Here is a 19,017-nt window from a genome sequence, read left to right as displayed (position 1 = left end):
CTTAGTTTGTTTCCATCTTTTGCCTATGAGAAATAAAGGTTCTATGAAAATTATTGTATACATCTTTTGGTGGACATAAGCACTCATTTCTCTTGGGCACACAAGCAGGAGTGGAATTGCTGGATCATTTAATATTATTTCACCAATGTTTAAAGTACTGCAATTCTCCAAAACTCCATTTTTAAATCTGAAAATAGTGATAACAAATATCCTGCCATGTGTGATTTCTGTGAAATTGAAAAGGGGCAACATATGTAAAGGTGTTTTACTGTTGATTGTGTGTTTTAAACTGCCAAATGTGGCACAAATGTGAGACTGTGCTGGGGAAAGGAAGATGGAAAATCACAGGAAATAGGCATCTCTCTGTGGTGCTGACCCCAGTGCACTGAGACATATTCAGGTATGATCTAGAAAGCAGAATCAGCCCTTAAGGAGTGGCAGAGCTAACATTTCTCAACACTCACTATGCACCAAGCCATGATCTGGTTGGTTTACATTCTGTTATTCATATACTGAATATATTAATATATTGAAATTCTATCCCCCAATGTGATGGTAGTAGGAGGCGGGGCCTTTGGAGGTGATTAGCCCTCAGGAATGGGATTAGTGCCCTTATAAGAAGAGATACGAGAGCTTGCTTCCTCTCTCTGCTTTTCTGCCACGTGAGGATACAATGAGAAGAATGGCTATCTGCAAACCAGGAAGAGAGTCCTCACCAGACACCAGCTCTGCTGGTACCTTGATCTTGGACTTCCCAACCGTCAGAACTGTGAGTAATAAATTTCTGTTGTTTAAGTCACCCAGTCCATGCTATCTTGTTATAGCGGCCTGAACTAAGACACATGGCACGGCAGTTAAGAGCCAGCCCTGCCAGACATGATTACAAATCCCAGCTCTATCACTCATTAGCTGAATGGTTCTAGGAAAGTCACTGAGCCTTTCCAAGCCTCAGTTTATTCTTCTGTGAAATGGGGATTATAATAGCTTGTACATCCCAAGATTTTTGTGAAGATTTCATACGATGATGAATGTGAAATCTTTACATAGTGAATGGTATATATTAGGTACTGGATACATGGAAACTGGTCTTCTGTGTGGAGTAAATCAAAAAAGTAAACACTGACATTGCCCTTTTAATGCTCTCAACAACCTCGTGTGATGTGTATTGCTGTTCTCACTCTGAAGATGAAGAAAGGAGCTTTGAGAAGGTACATGACTGGCTTAAGTAACTGGTCACAAGATAATTGGGAAGCAGGTGACACTAGTGGCTTCTGACCCCACCCCATCTTTCTGCTTCCTGACCCTCCTCCCCTCCCACTGATCTACCTCCCTAGGCATCTAAACTAACATTTACACCATTAAGTTTTCCTAGAAAACTTTTGCACACCAAGTTATCCTATACAAGACTGTAGACATTTGAACTGGAGTTTCCACTCTTGCAATGATCTCCCCTTACATTTTGTAGAATACTGTCAGAATCCGCCTCTGCACTCCTTCTTCCATATTACCCTCCAACAACCATGCGATGGGTCAAAACGAGCTGAATTATCCTCACTGAGTGCATGAGAAAAGTGAGTCTCAGCAGTTAAAGTGATGCACGATGTCACACAGAACCCAGGGTTGCTGAGGCCCCGGTAGATGCTCTTTGCTCTACACATCTAGTAACTTAGAAGGAGGAGAACAACGGCTCCATGGCCCTGGATATATTTTGGATACCCATTAAGTGATGCCACGTACAATTCCCCATGGATGGTCACTTTGCTGGTGACCTCTGACCAACATCTTTTTAAATTCTTTACCTGTTGTCAGCATCAGCCACAGTTCCCTTAATGCCCCAGAGGAAGAACAGGGAGAGGAAAAAGAGGGAGGGAATGGAAACCACCAGAGAGACAGATGAAGGTCTCACTGCCAAAGCAAGGGCTGGTCTGAATGGAGCTAGAATCATAATGTGTATATACAGGCTCTGGAGTCACCAAGACAGAAGCAAGAGGAGATCCAAATTTGAAACCATCAGCCGTCTTTACCAGGCTACTCAGCACACACTCCATAAAGAGTACCAGGGGTGACCCAGTCAGCCCCAAACCTAACGCCGTGGAAACCACACAACTGACAACACACCAGAAAAACCACCAGCAGATTGTGCAGAGCACAGCTGCAACCAGAATACCCTCTTCATTCCATCGCAAAAGAAAACCATTTCAAAATGTCCTCCGAAGGGACAGCAAAGCCACGTTTCCTACCTCAGATTTGCTGGCAGCCAGGCTTGCCGAAACCTGCAAGTTAAAGAAAAAAAAAATACATTAGTATTGATTCAACAAGAAGGTAATTGGATTAATTGTCTTTTTAAGGGAATTGGCATCAATAATTTGTTATGACCCAAGGGGACAATGGGTGCGACACATACACACACACACACACACACACACACACACACACACAGAGGCACTCTTTCTTCTAGCAAGCACAGGAGCAAGATTTGTTTTTCCAGTCCTGTGTATAAGGTGAAGAGGATAATTAATATTTTCAACACATTGTAACAATCTTGCCAGGAAGAAAAAAGGGGAGGGCTGTGTGCAATGCCCATGCACTGATAATGATTAAATGAACACCGAAAAAGCAAAGCCATTGAAGACATTGAGGGTTTTTTTCTTCCCCTTAAAGTTTCGAGTCAGTGTTCTAAGGAGGTAAAACTTCAAACGACAGCAACCACAGCCTTCTGTTTCCAAAATGCCTCAAAATATTGTGAACTAAAGAGTGGTGCCAGGCATTGTGCCAAGCTCTCTATGTCATCCCCAGAACAACTTTCATTATCCCATTTCATAGATGAGAATATATTGGGCTTGGAAGAGTAGTTAAGTAATTTTTTCAAGCTCAGAAATTTATTCAGTAGAGGAAGTTAGATTTAAACACAAGATAAAGTCATATAGACTTTCAGGCTCCTACCCACACACAGCCCATTCTGTATTAAAGGATTTGATTTTGGAAAAAAGGAATAAAGATTCCACCCATGATGTTCATATATGCCTAGAAGAGATCTCCTATCTAGGGGCAGATAAGGTGTTTTTTTTCCCTGCTAACTCCAGGAACTCTCCACCCTGCAACTTTCTACTTATACCTGAGGTTGACCAGCCATCCTCAGCCATATTTTCCTACCAGTTGGCTCTGAACTGAACTGTGTCCATCCCCACCACAAATTCATGAAGCTCTAACCTCCATTGTGATGGTGTTAGGAGGTGCGCCTTTGGGAGGTAATTAGGTTTAGATAAGGTCATGAGAGTAGGGCCCCCTGGACAGGATTAGTGCCCTTATGAGACACCAACAAGTTTGCTTCCTGTCTCTCTCTCTCTCCACCTGCTCTCATGAAGGAAAGGCCATATGAGGACACAGCAAGAAGACAGCCACCTGAAACCCAAGGAGAAGGCTCTCACCAGGCACCAACCCTACTGGCTCCTTGATGGTGGACTTCCAGCCTCCAGACTGTGAGAAACAAACTCCTGTTGTTTAATCCACCCAGTCTATAGTGTTTTGTTATGGTAACCAAGCTTACTAAGACAAGCAGATACCAGCTCACAGCTGTGAATCCAACTAAGGGCTTAAGAATGCATGGGTTCCTGAGTTAGATGAACAGCCCCTGTAGCTCACACTGGCCCAGCTCCCAGCACTCCCTCTCCCATGCTCACCCCCAAGGTATTAGACCAGCCCTCACTGAAGCCATCAGCCCCAGAAGTAGCTCAGGCAGTGCCTGCTGCCCACTGGGCAGCTTTCACGCGTCATTAGCCTCCTAAACGGGAGGCTTCAGACTGACCTCAGCCAAGAGGATGCATTAGCTGTGGCCTGTGGCTTAGCAAGGCATATCCCAGGGCCAGCCCTGGAGAAACTTCCAAGGTGTGATGAATGTCAGAGCCCAGGTCCTCCCCTCCCCTCCCTTCCCTCTGTCCTTTCAGGGCTGGGGCTGGGAGAGCAGCTGATTCCAAAACAAGTGACCACATCCATAAAGCACAAGTGCAGAAGATCCCTTGCTATATAACCTCGTGTGTGTGTGTGTGTGTGTGTGTGTGTGTGTGTACACCAGCATTTCCCTGCTGTAAACCAGTAGGAATTTGTGAGGGAGAAGCATGCTATTCAACAGCTACAGGTCTCCAGCAGCACATGGGCGACACCATTCTCAGCTGCCCTCTCTAATTTCCTCCACTTCAGAATCTTTGTCTGTGTCTCCCAACTTGTGCATTTGGGGTCACAAAATGCCCCTTTCATTCCTCCCTATTAGGCAAGCCCGCTTCTTGCATCTACCTTAGATAAACACACACCAACATAAAGACGCATAGACATGGCTGATTACTGAAGCATTGTTCAGGATAAAAAGACATTTCTAAAACATTTAAGTGTCCACAGATAAAAGAATGGCTACAATACAGGTTTTGAACACTCCAATGTCTCCAGGGGCCAAGCAAGTAATAAAAGTATATAAAGTGAACTACCTGCTAGACAATAGGGAGTGGTGAGGTCTGTGGGGAAATGCGAGATGCCTACTTTAAAGCCAGCTGCATTCAATTTGTAAGGGCAAAATATGGTTCCAGCCAAACACAACACACATGTAATCTGGATGTGGCTGCTAGGCTGCCAGTTTACCATCCTCTAAGCCAAATCAACTATGATCCAGCCATATTATATAATATTATGCTGCTGCTAGAATAAATGGGGTGAATCCTAACGTTTTGACATGAAAAACTCAACAGTACATACTGTTGTTGTTTTTTTTAAAGCATGACATTTATTTACTTATTTATTTATGGCTGCATTGGGTCTTCATTGCTGCACACAGGCTTCCTCCAGTTGTGGAGAGCGGGGGCTACTCTTCGTTGCGGTGTGCGGGCTCCTCATTGAGGTGGCTTCTCTTTGTCGTGGAGCATGGGCTCTAGGCGTAAGCGCTTCAGTAGTTGTGGCACATGAGCTCAGTAGTTGTGGCGCACGGGCTTAGTTGCTCTGTGGCATGTGGGATCCTCCAGAGCAGGGTTTGAACTTGTATCCCCTGCAATGGCGGGAGGATTCTTAACCACTGTGCTGCTAAGGAAGTCCCTACATACTGTTAATGGACAAGAAAAGTTGGAGAACAGCCCACATATGATGATACCACTATTCTAAAAAAATAACTGAAGTATGTATATATTATACATTCCTGTGACCGGGCAGGACCCATGGGGCCTTCCCGGGACAGAACTCTCTCCCATATCCTCTGCTTTAGCCCCTCTCTGAAGTACCTAGATAACAGTATCTGATGCCCACTCCTTAGCTGTTTTACAGATGCTAAAACCCCCACCAAATGGAAGAAGTTAACTAGTTAATGACCGTGAGCACGTAGCCCCCAGACCTACTGGAGCCTGAGGATTGATAATGATAACCCCTATGACACCACACTGTTACTTCACCATCAACCAATCAGAGAATTGTGCAGGAGTTGATCACATACCCTGTGACTCCCCTTCATCACCTGGCCTTTAAAAATGTCTCCCTGAAACCCAAGAGGGAGTTTGGGTCTTTTGAGCACTAGCTTCCCTGGACTCCTTGCTTGGCGCCTGCAATAACCGCTGCACTTTCCTTCACCACAACCTGGTGTCAGTAGATTAGCCTGACTGCACGTGGGCAAGCGGACCCAAGTTTGTATTGGTAACATTCCTCCTTCCACACTTACTCCCCCACCACACACACACAGATGTACGTCTAAAAAATGTCTGGGAGGAGGACTTTCCTGGTGGTGCGGTGGTTAAGAATCCACCTGCCAGTGCAGGGGACATGGGTTCAATCCCTGGTCCAGGAAGATCCCACATGCCACGGAGCAACTAAGCCCACGTGCCACAACTACTGAGCCTGTGCTTTAGAGCCCACGAGCCACAACTACTAAGCCCACATGCCACAACTACTGAAGCCCATGTGCCTAGAGCCCATGCTCCACAACAGAAGCCACCACCATGAGAAGCCACGTGCCATATGAAGAGTAGCCCCTGCTCACCACAACTAGAGAAAGCCCATGTGCAGCAACGAAGATCCAATGCAGCCAAAAATTAAAAAAAATTTTTTTTTTGTATCCTCTGGGAGGATACAAATCGAACCAACAAAAGTTTTACCTCTGAGGAGGAATTTGGAACGTGACTGGGACCTGATGGTTTGAGGAAAGTCATGGGGAACATTCTCTTTTTCTGAATTGTTTGAAATGTTTTCATTGAGAATGCATCCATGTATTATTTGTCTAGTTAAACATAAATTTAAAATATGATAAAACTAAAGCTTTACAGTTCCTCAAGGTTAATAAGAGACTTTATAGAAATGCTGGCTTGTCTCACTGAAGAGAGGAATAAAAACAGCTCTCTCACCCATTCATATATCTGATGACACAGAGTAGAAGGTGGGTCATATGGTGATGCAATAGGGAGTGGTGGGGCTTGTGGCCAACTGGAGATAAACCACAGTTCATTTATGATTTAAAATTCTATGTATTAGATAAATCTATGAAAAGCAAATGTTGACATTTACTAGAATCCTCTATATACTGCATTCAGTGTTGATTTTATAGTCATAATTATGTTAGATTCACTTCCAACACAAGTAGCTCAGGGTTATTAAGAAACATGGCACCCACAGACCTCAGGGCCTGTCTGTCATCCACTGTGGCATGTTCAGCAGATAGAGAACTGTGGAGGCCAGCTGGGGAAGGAGTGAGGGTTCTTTAAGGGCTGCGGGTGCCAGACTGAGGCGTTTGGCTTTTATGTTGTCAGCAGCAGCCACCATCAGAGGGTTCCCAGCGTGGGGGCTGATATGATTAGAGCCATGTTTGAGGTGGGCCATTCTGTGGACCAGCACAGGGCACAGAAGGGATGCAGGAAACTCCCGGCAGGACACGCCTTAGAGCTTTGTTCCAGCGATTTCCCATTCCTTTAATCATTTTCCTTCCTCTCCTTCACTTTCTCTACCTGTGTTTGAAATTGCAAAGGCCGACATTAAGGGTTTCCTCCTTGCTTGTGTCAGGAACTTGATGTATGTGATTCTTTCAATCCTCTCCTCAACCCTAGGAGCTGGTTCTCATGCCATTTTTTTCAGACAGGGAAACACGGGTTGGGAAGCTAAGTTCCTTTCCTACAGTGGGGACTGTCAGAGGCAGAGTTTGAACCCAGGTCATACTCCAAAACTGCCCTCAAAAACCATGCAGGGATTTTGCCCATGGAGATATGGATCCTTCCTGGGACTTCCCACACATTAATAGATATGAGAACGGAGTTAATGGATAGATGGGTGATCATGGCTCAGGAACACCCACCTGGTCTTCCTCTGCACCTGTATCTGAGACGCCCATCACCATCCGGGGTTCTGATGCTCCATACTATTCAATCATCTGTGCTGAATGTGTTGGGTACCACTCTACCACTTCTGCAGTGGTAGTGGGAGACAGGTCCCTTTTGGTTGCGTGGGACAGAAACCACTCAAAAAAGCTTAAGAACACAAAAGAATTTATTAGCCCATTCAACTGATAGAGTTCACTTTAAATGGATCCAGATAAGGATCAATGAGGTTAAATTACTTCTCTGGCAAGTGGTAGAGCAAGAAACGGAACCCAGGTCTCTGTGATTGGAGGCTTTGCTCTGCAGTACTCCCACGCACAAATCCAGGGACTCAGTGATTGTGCGCTTTTCCCTGTCTAGACTCTAACCCATCCCAGTCTCACTGAATGACCTACATTGTCTGCCTCCTGCTCCCTCTCTCATCCCCGTCCTTCCTGCAGGAATCACCATGAGGTCCCCATGGCTGTGCTGAACATGCCACACTGGCCTCCCAGGTAGGAAGATAGAATCATCACGTCCCTCCTCAAACACTACCCTGCTGGGCCTTCAGATCTGTCTCCCATCAGCAAATGACACCACCGTTCACACCAAACGGTGAACCCTTTATCTGTGAAGTCAAGTGTCACCTAAACAGGCCTTCTAGGCCAGTGAGGATATTATTCCTGCGCCAGCAGTTTGGTGGTTTCTTCTACTCACTGTCACTCAGATAAAAATGTATCCCTGTGCCCTGTCATCTACTAAGCTTTGCCAGGCTGCCAGATGTCCTTGGCTTTGATGGAACTATTTTATGGAAAGTTCTCACCTAGAACAACACCAATGTGAAGGTTCTCTTTTTCCACCAATTATCCCTCAATCTAGTCCCTTCTTCAGTTCTGTAAGGACATCTCAGGGAAACCCAGAGCTTCCCAGTCACCCTCAGGCATGAGAAGCCCAGTCTAGCTCAGTACAAAACTTCCATCTCATGTCCAATTTAATGTTCATCTCCTCCAGTGCCCCCCCAACTGTGCTGGCCAGGCTTTGACCAGAGGGATTAATTGGGGAGAATGAATGGTCTTCTCCTTCTTGCCCTCTTCTCCCTTCGGTTTTCTGGTTTTAACAGCTCTGTCATTGGGTCTGAGCAGACAGATTAGAGAGAAAGGGCACATTCCTCTCCACTGGAGCATGCAACAAACGAAATCATCTGCTATCAATGCTGATTATCAGGCAATTCCACGGTCATAGGTGCCTTCTGTACAGAGGTCCAAATGCTGGCACCTTTGCGGGGCACAGGTAGATTAGGGGCAGCCCTGTGGGTGCAGGCCTCCTGTAATTGTCAGGGACACCAAAGCTACGGTAACAAATAGAACCAAATAAATAATGGCTTGGCACATGGATAGTCATCTCTTGCTCACATAGCAGTTCTAGGTGAGAGAACACGTTAGAGGCCAGCTCTCCTCCACACAATCATTCAGGGACCCAGGCTGGAAAAGGCCCTGCCATCTTTAATATGTGGCTTCAGGTCACCGTGACCAGAAAGCCAGAAGAGGGAGAATACATGGAGGAACACGAGTGCGTGGTCTTTATGGACCAGACCCAGGAGTGTCCTGCATCGTTTCAGTTCACATCCTGTTGGCCAGAGCTCAGTCACAGGGCCACACACAATGGCAAGGGGTTTGGACATGTAGTCAAGCTGTATATCAGAGAGGAGAAGATAGTTTTGGAGAGCAGAGCTAGCAGGCCTGGCCACACCTCCTCACTGCAGCACTGCCTTGCCGGAGATCCCTCTACACGGTTCCCTAATAGAAAACTCACCTCCAACTGACCTCCCCCAACTTCTCCGAGTGATGGAATTCTGGCAGCTAACAGTCTCCTGTCACTGAGGTCCCCTCACCTTGCAGCTGGTCCTCTGGGGGACACCAGCCACATGGCTCAAACCCAGATCTTCTGTGGTATCCTCTGGACCCACAGGAAACTAACAAGTCCTTTTGCAAGAGCAGAGATTAAAGCTGTCCCTTCCTCCATGCCCTCTCTCTCCTGTTTTCTTCTCCTCCTGCTCTAATTAGCAGAAAGGGGTGATAAGAAGCTATACCAGCAGACTGAGTCCTCTTCTTGCTAGCATCCCAGTGTCTACAAGAGATCCCTTTGGAGCTCAACTTGACTTCAGGTTGACACTGGTAACTCCTCTCTCCCCTGAATCCTCTCTGATCTTCTGCTTATTTATCTAGTCAGTACTGATAACAGCAGAGGTGGCTTGTCCCCTCTCAAGGAGATCTGAGGAGATGGCTGAACCCATTGTGTCCGACCCTCTTTCAAGTGTAAGAGACACTCAGCATTCCTCTGCCTTCACTTGGGGTCCTAACGATCTATCCTGGGAAAACGGGAAATGTCTTAGTCACCTTGACAAAAGCATCCTGCAAAGGGTTGTGAATGTGTCACCAAATTGGGTCAACTCTTTCCTTGAACGGATTGAATCTCTGGGTTGTTTTCACTGGTGTAAACAGAACACCTTAAAGTGCTATCATCAAAGGGTGGTGAAGCAGCATGTAGCGTGTGGAATAAGACAAATGGGGTTCCTGCCACTCCACGTCTGGGCGGGCTTTGAGAAGGTCACTTCCCTGACCTGAAAGAGTTGATTTCTCTCTCTACTGTGCATAGGGAAACCCTTCCCCACGGTGGTGTGGATTCTGTGCTGTGTCATGAATAGTAAACACCAGCATGACCAGCATCTACCTGCCATGTTTCACTCCCTGGACGACGCTAGGGACTCTAAGCAAGTTGTGGAGTTGAGTCTTGCAAACCTCTCCTCCCTCTCTCTAGGTATGTCATCCTGCACATGTGTGGTGACTGAAATCAGCCACATGTTCTTTGGTGCTTCTCCCATCAAGAGGTGGGTCGGGCTCCCCTGGTGGCGCAGTGGTTGAGTCTGCCTGCCAATGCAGGGGACATGGGTTCGTGTCCCGGTCCGGGAAGATCCCACATGCCGCGGAGCGGCTAGGCCCGTGAGCCATGGCCGCTGAGCCTGCGCGTCCGGAGCCTGTGCTCTGCAACGGGAGAGGCCACAACAGTGAGAGGCCCACGTACCGCAAAAAAAAAAAAAAAAAAAAAAAAGAGGTGGGGTCTATGTTCCCAACCCTTGAATCTGGGCAGGCTCGAAAACTACCCTGACCAGGGGATTACGGCAGAAGGGATGCTGTGCCAGTTCTTGTGCAACCTTAAAAGACTGGACACTTCCACTGCTGTCTGGGGGGGCCTCTCTGGGTGCCCTCAGCTGCGCATCAGAGGTCTGACTACCCTGAGACCGCCCTGCTGGAGCAGCCACTTTGAGGCATTTTGACCGACGGTACCAGCTGAGCCCAAACCTCCAGCCTCCCTGGCCCATGTGCCAGCTACCTCGGACCCTCCAGGAAGTGCATCTGACGGCGGAACACCACCAAGAAACCTCAGTCAAACCATGCCTGGCACACCCTGCCCAGATTCCTGACCCACAAAATCTTGAGCTATAATGAATGGTTGCTGTTTTGAGCCATTAAGTTTCAGGGTACTTTGATAACAGCAATAGATGATCACAACAAAAGGTACTTATCCTCTCTAAGCCTGTAATTTCATACTTACAAAAGAGAAAATATGTTTTTACAAGATTGTTCTAAGAATTAAGCAAAAAATCTATGGTTAAGGTGCTTGACACGGTCCCTGGCACACAGCAAGCTGTTTTATCTCACAAGCATGTGTGCTGTTCTTTGTGCATTTCCACATGCAATAGTCTTTTTTATATATATATACATTTATTTATTTATTTACTTTTGGCTGCTTTTGGTTCTTTGTTGCTGTGAGCGGCTTTCCCTAGTTGCGGTGAGGGGGGGCTACTCTTCGTTGCGGTGCGTGGGCTTCTCACCGCGGTGGCTTCTCTTGTGGAGCAAGGGCTCTAGGTGCGTGGGCTTTAGTAGTTGTGGCTCACAGGCTCAGTAGTTGTGGCGCACAGGCTTGGTTGCTCCGTGGCATGTGGGATCTTCCTGGACCAGGGATCGAACTCGTGTCCCCTACATTGGCAGGTAGATTCTTAACCACTGTGCCACCAGGGAAGCCCCCACGTGCAATAGTCTTGATTTCCTGTCAAGTGATGATTCTCAGAGCACTCAACTTGATTTCCAGATGGTAAAATGTACACGGACTGCTCTGGACTCAGAAGTACCTGGGCTTTATAAATCCTTGTGCTACCATTTACAAGCTGTGCGCACGACCAAGAGAGAGCTACCTCACCTCTCTGAGCCTCAGTTTCCCCATTTGGAAAACAGATACAAAAATCTATCTCGCTGCCTTTTTAGCATAGATTCAATGGGAATGCCTGGCCTAGAGTTGGAGATTGAGAATGAATAACTGCAGTTTCGGTTAGTTTGGTGTCGTAACTGTTATAGTAGCAGCAGTCGAAACACTGAGATTTTGAGCTCCACTGCATTTAATGGAGCAGGCTGTGAACAGACCCCCTAAAGGGGTATTTCTGAAAGCAGGCAGCTTCCCCTCTCCTCACCATCTCTCTCCTCTACTCTAGCCCAGGACTTGGTTCCAGCAGCGGAGCTGCCGGAACTCAGCCCAGATTTTTAAATGTGAGTGTAAAAAAGGAAAGAGCCCATTCACAGATGATATTCAACACCCCCTCCCTCCCCAAGCCAAATTCCGTAGGCTCCAGAATGTCCAATGAATAAACGGCTCTTAAAATTCTTCTAGAAAATGCACAAGTTTTCACTTAATAATGCTCACTGTCAGAAATGAAATATTTACATGCACTTGCTTCAAAATGCTGGCAGCTTGTAACCTAAGAATAGTTTTACTTGTGGTGTTGAACAACTACCTTAGGTCCATCTTGTAGATAATTTTGAGAGGAGCAAGAGGATGCAGGGTAGAAAGAGTTGCAGCAGGGAGACTGAGCGGGGAGGGAGGGGCCGACCAATCCCTGTCCTTGGTTTGCCCTTGAAGTTGGTGTATAAGGAAGGTTAAAGTAGTTCCAGCACTGGGTTGATGGGTGTCTGAGCTGTGATGGGCCCATCAGTCACCCTGACGCGTGCTGGCAAACACTGAGAGATTGTAAGCATTATCTGAAGCTTAATTAGGAGGCGGACAGGAGGCTGGGTGGGCGTGAGGAGGGAGCGCTGAGGCTCCCTGTGCCCTGTCCCCACCCCACCCTGCATCCTGGAATCTTTGGGAAAAGTTTCCGCCATTCACGTCTCCTTCCAAAGAGCTCCTCGTTGCTTTTTTGAGGCCAGGCTGCAAGTTTTAAAAAGGCTCCTAAGATGGTTCTGTTTTCAAATTTAGCTCAGCAATCTGGAAGTGCAGTTAAAGATCTTTAAAAAACCCTCCTTCTCTTTGACCCAGTAACTCTGCTCCTGGGAATCATTCCTAAGGACGAATTGGAAATACATCAAAAGTTTGTGGCACAAAATAATGTTTTGTAACATTTTTGTAATGGAAAAAACAATTGGAAACAACCTAGCTGTTCAACAATTGGGGATTGCGTCAGGGAGCTGAATCATCCCCTTTTCAGGAACCACTATATGACTACAAAAGTGATGGTCCAGCAAAGTTTGAAATAACTTGGGAAAATGCTCATATATGAAGAAAAACAAACCTAGAACATAAATGACATAAATATTGTACTACATGATCTCAGTTACGTTAAAACATGAATAGAAGAAACATGGGAAGGAAATGACCAAAAAATATATATTTACAGTGTTTTTCTTTGGGAGGTAAAACTGGATATTTCATTTTCTTCTTTCTCTTTTCTGTATTTTCCAAGTTTTCACCACTAAACAAGTGTACAGAAAGTTATTCTTTAGACACCATCTAGTTCCTGCCAGTTTTTTTCAAATATTCTACCAGTTTTCCTAACTATATATTCCCCAGAGATTGGTGATTCTAGAGCAAAGCTGGGCTGTGTGACTCCAAATAGCACAAAACAGAGAGACAAGAAACCTAACATGATGAGTTTTGTGTACTTCATGAGTAAGGCACTGAGCTGGGACTTTGGTTACATTCCCTCATTCAATCCTCAAAGCCTGCCGGGTAGGAGCTATTATCACCATCTTATCAATGTTGTGGGAACTAAGAGTCGGAATAAGTTAGGAAAATTTCCAGGCAATAGAGCAGTTAAGAGTCAGCGTGGGAATGTAAGCTCAGGTTGGCCTGACTCCAAACCCCCTTCCCTTCCCTCCTTCATTTCAGTCCCAGATGGAGAGCAGCCCCGGTGGTGCCCTAGCGGTCACAGCCCTTCCTTCCAAAGCCCTTGTGGTAAGATGTAAATTGCTATGGAAACATTCCTGGATGCCCCAGCAACCCCCGCCATCTCATTTCTTCCAGTGCCTGGAATTCCATAACTGGAGATGCTTTCCTTTAGGTTAGAAAGCTGCCATAACCCTTGTTTCTATGTGTCCTCTTTGAAAATGTGTATCCTGCTGGGAGAGGTAACAGGGCGTAATGCCTGGACAAGAACAGGGTGGAGGTTGGGGAACACACCCTGACCTGGGGTGTCCTCATGCTGGGGAGAGGGGTGCAGAGCACAATTTATAATGGGGGGTGGGGGGGACATTTATCATTGGGGGTTGCCCAGCAGCTCATCCCTTTTCTTAAAAACATCTCAATCTCTATTCCAAGAAATTGCCTCTCCCCCACCCTGCATAGTCTCAGTGAGGAAATGAAGTGGCCCTTCTCCCACTTCAGACATTGAAAGGGCAGAGCCAGTGATTCTTAACGTTGGCTACACTTTAGGGTCACAGGGAGTTTGACAAAAGGCAACTGTCCAGGATGCAGCCCTGGGCATTCTAAGTTCATTGATATGGGGAGGGGACTGGACATTGGTACTCACTGAAGCTATCCAGGTGACAGTGATGAGCAGACAGGGTTGAGGACCACTGGACCAGATGCCTCTTCTCAATATCCCCAGGTCAGCAGGGGGTACACATAACAAAGCACTGGCCCCTCTCTCCTGAGATCTCAATCCCTTGAGTCAGTGACATGAGGGCAAAAACAAATGGCTGGCGTGCTTTTATCCCATGGATGGTGGGGTTCTGCCAGGATGGCGTCTGCTAGGAGGATATTCCGGCTTCCCAGACCTGCAGGGCCAGTTTACCTCTGGCCTCTTTCCAAGCTGGTTCTCCCACCTTCCTACAGATTCTGAGAGCCCCATTCCAACAGATTCCCTTTTGTTGAACCCAGGAGCAGTAGAATGTGGTCATGAGGACCAGAAGGCAACATAAGAGGACCACATAGAGGCAGGCAGGAGAGTTCCAGGACCACTAGACCCTCCTGCTCATAAATGGTAGAAGTGACTAACCACCCTCCAAAGATTCATGCTCCCTCTTGCCTCACATGAAGTTACCACTAGGAAATGGCTGCCCAGCCGGGGACTACATTTCCCAGGCTCCCATGCATCTAGACAGTGCCATGTGACTAGTTCTCACCAATGGGATGTGACCGATAGTGATGTAAGTCACTTCCAGGCCAAGGAGCTTATGAGGCAGGTACGCCTCTCTTTCTCCAAGCACTTCTGAATACATTTCTGAATATTTCCCCAGGCATTTCTAAATGTTTCTGGGGTCCTCTGAGGACTGAGAGGAGGGGAGTGCTGCAAGGGGAAGAAGTCTGGATCCTGGAATCACCCTATGGAGGGCTGGCAGGCCACCAGGGACACCTGCATTGGACTGCTATGGAAGCAAAAAATAAACTTTATTGTGTTAAAGGACTGTAACTGGGGGGTTGCTTTTTAACAGGGGTTGGTGTTATCCTAACTAATACATTCTGTTACTACTGGTGATGATGATACTAACAATAATATTGATACCTATAGCTAATGTTTGGGTTTTTTTTTTTTCCTTTTCCATTATGGTTTATTACAGGATATTGAATATAGTTCCCTGTGTTATACAATAGGACCTTGTTATTTATCCATTCTATGTATAATAGGTTGCATCTCCTAATCCCAAACTTCCAATCCATCCCTTCCTGGCCTCCCATCCCCCTTGGCAAACACAAGTCTGTTCTCTATGTCTGTTGTTTGGGTATTTATAATATGCCAAGCTCTTTGCTAAGGATCTTACCTGTAGTAAGTCAGTGGTTCTCAACCAGAGACTAATTTCTGCCCAGGGGACAGGTGGCAATGTCTGGAGACTTTTTTGGTTGTCATACTGAGGATAGAGGGTTACTGTTATCTAGTGGGTGGAGGCCAGAGATGCTGCTAAACACCCTACAAGCACAGGACAGATCCCCACAACCAAGAATTATCTGGCCCCAAATGGTACTAGTGTTAGAGCCAGAAAATCCTGTAGAAGCTCATCAAATACTAATCACCCTCAATTGCATACCATTATTATCCCCATTTTAAAGACACAGAAACAAAGGCCAAGAAAGCATATGCTAGGTAACACAGCCAGTCAGCTTCAAAGCTGAATTTGAAACCCAACAGCCTCAGCCAAATGCCATCCTGCCTCTCCGCTGCCTGACCCCCAGGACTTCGCATCTCTGCTCTCTATTGAGCTGGATTAATCCCAGACTGCTGGTCTCCCTTTTCCGAGGGCTCATTCGAACCGTCACCACCATCTCCCAAAGGGAGGACCTTGTTGCTACAGTTAAGGACGTCATCCTCAAGGGAAATCACCAAGGCAGGCTCTGTGCGGTCAGGCACAGCTAGACGGTAAATGATTCAATGAGCTGGTCAGGCCTGGGGTCTGACTCAGGCTGAAATGGGATGCTGCCTGCCAAACCCATGGAAGCAAGGGGCAGGGCCAGCTGCACCCCAGGCCAGAGGTCTAGCATATTCCCCAGGTTTTACTCCTGTCACCCACCTTTGGGAAATTTAACTGTGCAATCCCTTGACTTTCTATAATCCCTCCAGCTATTCCCAGACACTTCCCACACCTGGCTGGGACATCAGAGCTGCCCAACTCCAGGACACAAAAGCCAACCTGGGGCTGAAATGGGGAGTCTGTGGCTCCATCTCTCACCCTGGGGTGCCCACTCCCTCCCTGAGTTGTCCCCAGTCAGCTCACACCACCTCGTCACTGCCTTCTCTCTCCACATAAGAGGTGACTCTGACATCTGCAGTTACCTTTGCTAGGGCAGGTCTGATCCATAAACATATAATTCCATTACAGTGTGGTAAGTGCTATAACCGAGGTGCCCGTAGTGAAGTCTCCTGGATCCAGAGAGAATAAGGACAGAGCATAAGGAAGAGAGAAAGGGTCCTCAGAAGGAGGTGGCATAGAGCTAGGTCTTGGAGGATGGGTAGAAGTGCTCTGAGAAGGGAAAGGTGGTACTTGACCCAGATCCCTTTTATCAATCCAGTGCATCAAACCCCCAGCTGCTGTGAGTGTTGGCTGCCACCTTCTCTGGAGAATCACACCTTATCCAAAGATGCCAGAGAGGGGAAGCCCTGACCCCTCCCCGCTCAGGGGCAGCCTGCAGCCAGTGACCGACTGATACAGTGGTATAAACATACATTTCGCTTCCTCCAAGGTGTTAAAACTCTGTGGTGCTACTCACACCCCAGAGCTCCCTGTGGGATCAGGCTGAGGCTTGACTTCAGCCAAACCACATCTTTGCTGAGTGCCTCACCCTGCTGCCATTGCTTCTTTTTTTTTTTTTTGGAATTTTAGAATTTTTTTTTTATACAGCAGGCTCTTATTAGTTATCCATTTTATATATATGTGTATATATGCCAATCCCAGTCTCCCATTGCTTCTTGATAGGTTCCTCCTCAGAGCACTCCTTCAATACTCATTATTTGCACAAGAATCACATCTCAGCTCTGCCTCTAGAGAACTTGACTCAGGCCAGGAGGGAGGGCATTTTAGGTTGTTGGGACAATACGGACAAAGGTTTGAAGGGAAGCGCTCATGCGATTTTGGAAGGTCAGGAAGCTTTTTATGCAATATTATTAATAATAATAAAAAAGTTAACATTTACTAAGGATTACCCTGTAGGCTGCGAAAACAAAACAAAACTCTGTTCTCGGTATTTTTAAACATCATCTCAATCCTCATCGCAACTTAGATGCAGATTCTTATTATTCCCAATTTTAAAAACAGTTTGTCCGATGTGAAGTAATTAGCCCCAAGGGTACGGCTAATATGTGGCAGAGGGCGATTTGACTTCAGGTGGGTCTGAGTACAGAGTCTCTGCTCTGCAGACATGATGTTCCAAGTCTTCAGAAAGTCTCAACACCTGGGCAAGACACCCCGCCTCCTTCACTCACCAATCCGCCCAGCAACGGAGAGTTCCTTTAAAACACCCACACACAGGACACCACGCTTGTGGTTTCTCTGTCACCTTTGAATGCACATGTTCAATGACTCCTTTTAAAAGGACACAGTATTTACGGAGCCCAGATGAAAAGGACAGCATGAAGGAATGCTCAGAACCTCTGCTCTCACAGAGATGACATAATTTATGTTCCGCCACCACCGTCTTTGCTCTCCCCGCTGCAATTTCGAAATGGAGGAGAAACCTGGTAATTGCTTCAGCGCGGCTGGGCCTGCTGCTGTCCGTTTGCTTTTCTTATTGCCTTGTCCTGCCTGGCGACCCCTGAGTATTTCATCTTCTTTGGCAGGGCTGGCAGGTTCTAGGACACCCCTAGCAGAGTGGAAAACACACAGAGGGAAACTGAGGAGGGCGTGTTGGGGCGGGAGGGTCAAGCTTGGGGAAATGTTCGCAGGCAAAATGCTGGGCTAGCACCTCTGCCGTCTGTGGGCGTTTGGAGGTGAAAGGCAGAGCACCCACGCTGCGCGAGGGAAAAGCAGCTCGTTTCAGGTTAAGCAATGATCTATAGCACTGATCTGGATAGACAAGGGTCTCCCTCTTGCTTGGTGCAGAACACACTTCAGAATCATAATGATAACTTTCAGGAGAAGTATTACCATAATAGATTCTGGCATGACAGTCCAGGAGTATTGGGATGACTTCTGAGGCTAAGTCCACAAGCGAAGGGTGCAGAAAGGAGGAATGCAGAAGGCCTGCGAACAGGGAAGTGGCTGGGGTGCACCCTGCACAGGGAAGCTGCGGTCAACAGGCAGGAGAAGGTTCCAGGAGGCTAGTGCAGGACAACACACCCAATGTTATTCTCTAGCCGGGCTGCACACCTGCTGTCCCAGGCTCTGAAAACTCAATTTTCCTCACCTTCTCTCCGAGGCTGAGCTGTCTTCCTGCCTGGTGACTCAAATCTGAACTCACACCTGGTCTAAGGTCCATGGGAGGTGGTAACTGAAGAAGATGAAAGGTCAGGCGTTGGAGTCTCCTGCCCTTTTATCCCTGTGTGAGCTGGGGCAAGTCTCTCAACCTCTCTGTGCCTCAGTTTCCTCATCTGTTAAATGGGGACCATATAGGGTTCTTTAAGGAGTAAATTGGTAGCGCCCATAAAGCATTTAGAACAGTTCTTGGTGCACAGTAAAGAGGCAACGAGTGTTGTCTGCTATGATTATGCACAATTACTGTTACTGCTCTTCTGCTGCCGCCACTGCTGCTACTTTGTTAGAGAACCCAGTACAGTGCTTAGTATACAGGCTACTAGCAATTGGTATTTTTGTTCATTTCTTCTCCCTCCTTTCTCTAAATAACTCCAAAGAATGGAGTTACTGGTTCAAAGGACATGGATGTGCATGTGGACCCATGTGTTCTTAATACACACCACAATGTCCGCACCATTTTCTTTCTGGCAGGTGATTTC

The 19,017-nt window shown here is 46.9% G+C and overlaps 1 pseudogene; it reads right to left on the bottom strand.

Moving 5' to 3' along the window:
* Positions 1-2,198: 2,198 nt before the first annotated feature.
* The window catches only part of LOC129392707 (uncharacterized), a 608,335-nt pseudogene continuing 591,516 nt past the window's right edge, over positions 2,199-19,017 (bottom strand).

This window comes from Physeter macrocephalus, chromosome 14 (assembly GCF_002837175.3).
Source record: "Physeter macrocephalus isolate SW-GA chromosome 14, ASM283717v5, whole genome shotgun sequence".
NCBI classification, from domain to species: Eukaryota; Metazoa; Chordata; class Mammalia; order Artiodactyla; family Physeteridae; genus Physeter; species Physeter macrocephalus.
This window is presented reverse-complemented; position numbering and strand designations above follow the sequence as displayed.